The 1,655-nt window shown below is 43.4% G+C and overlaps 1 pseudogene; it reads right to left on the bottom strand.

The window, feature by feature from the left end:
- Positions 1-282: 282 nt before the first annotated feature.
- LOC109446354 (stathmin-2 pseudogene) lies at positions 283-849 on the bottom strand (annotated as a pseudogene).
- Positions 850-1,655: the final 806 nt, after the last annotated feature.

Genomic DNA, 1,655 nt, shown 5'->3' with positions numbered 1-1,655 from the left:
GTTCTTTAGATGCCACATATAAGTGAAGTCTTATGTTATTTGTCTTTCTCTGTGTGACTTATGTCACTTAGCATAATACTATCTGGGTCCATCTGTGTTTTCACAAATGGTAAGATTTCATTTTTTTCCACATTTCTTTTCCTGTTTTGTTTGTTTCTTAACAGTGAGTTCATTTTGAACCGTGTCATACATTTCCTATACTGACATCATGTGATCAGTGATAATACAGGCAGGACGATGCTATTACTAAAGGGGGCGGGGCGTGCCATACCCTCCATTGTTTCAGCCAGGCAGTTCCACCTGGAGTTACTTGTTTCTGCATACCTCCGCAGCACGCCTCTCCTTTTCCTGTAGACGTTCAATAATAGCAGCTAGAGCCACCTCATGGTTTTCCTTAATTTGTTCCATTTTCAGGATCAGCTTTTACTCTGCCATTCTGCTGATGTTGTTTTCCTGCAAAGCCTTCTGCAGGACTGTGCCCTCTTGTCTGACAACTGTTTCAGCACCTGGGTCTCCTGAGACTTTCTTCTTTCCTCTGCAGCCTCCATTTTCTTCTGGATCTCCTCCAGGGACAGGTATTTCTTCTCTGGAGAGCCTAAAGTTTGTGGGGCTTCTGAGATGGGAGATGGTGGCTTTAAGATCAGCTCAAAAGCCTGGCCAGTGGCATTTTTGTTGATTTGCTTCACTTCTATTTCATCGTAAGTGTAGGTGTTGTTTTGAGGTTCTGGCAGATGCAGGAACAAATCAGTGATCGCATGGACAGCTTCTTCATTCTTCCCCTGTAGGCCATTGCTGTTTGAGCCTTTGTCGGGATGTGCAGATGCTGAGCAGGTGAAGGCAAAGGGTCCAGTTACAGCAGCGGAGTGCAAGATTTCATTGTTTTAATGACCCTGTGATATTCTGTTTTATATATTCTTTATCCAATCAACTACTGATGGGCACTTAGCTGATTTAAATAAGGCCCAGAGCAAGAGTCTTCATCTTGTCCAAACCACACTGCAAAGAGCTCTGCCCTTCGGTCCCCATGACTCAGCCAGTTCTAATAGTATGGCAGATAAATGCTTTGGGTAGATTAAGATAAGTATTAGCCTGTGGCAAATCCCAGTAACAGTCATAGTGAAGGTTCCCAAAAATCTGGAAGAAAGCCATGTCCTTTTTTGTATGAAACTATTATTCTTTTGGAAAACAACAGTTTGCTGGCCACTGAGCCCTGCTAACCATAGGATACCTGGTAATCTGGAATCTCAGTTGACCATTATGACCTTGGAGTTTTCAGTCCTACCTAGCCCTAAAACTGGCTGTAAAAGATGCCCCCATAACCAAGGAGAAGTGTTTGTTTTAGAGACCCACATTAGGAAGATCCTCAAAGAAAAAATTGAAAAAGAACATTGTCTACTTTTCCAGTGGGGCTACATCTCCCATGCTGCTATCTCTCCCTCACCTCACTTCATGGGCTTATACTGTTCATGGGAAATTCCCTGTGACTAGGTGATATGGAAGAGAAACCTGTGGTTAACAATAGGCAGAGGTAGGCTAGCATGATATTAGAGCCCAATCTGGAGTGGCCCTGAAGAGAAGTGAAGGGAAGGAGAGAAATCTTCCCAGTAGGCAGAAGTTCAAGTACATTTGCTGGTCTATGTTGCCCAAGAGAAAAT

This window comes from Rhinolophus sinicus, chromosome 2 (genome assembly GCF_057876585.1).
Source record: "Rhinolophus sinicus isolate RSI-liver-muscle chromosome 2, RSI-T2T, whole genome shotgun sequence".
In the NCBI taxonomy this organism is placed as follows: domain Eukaryota; kingdom Metazoa; phylum Chordata; class Mammalia; order Chiroptera; family Rhinolophidae; genus Rhinolophus; species Rhinolophus sinicus.
This window is presented reverse-complemented; position numbering and strand designations above follow the sequence as displayed.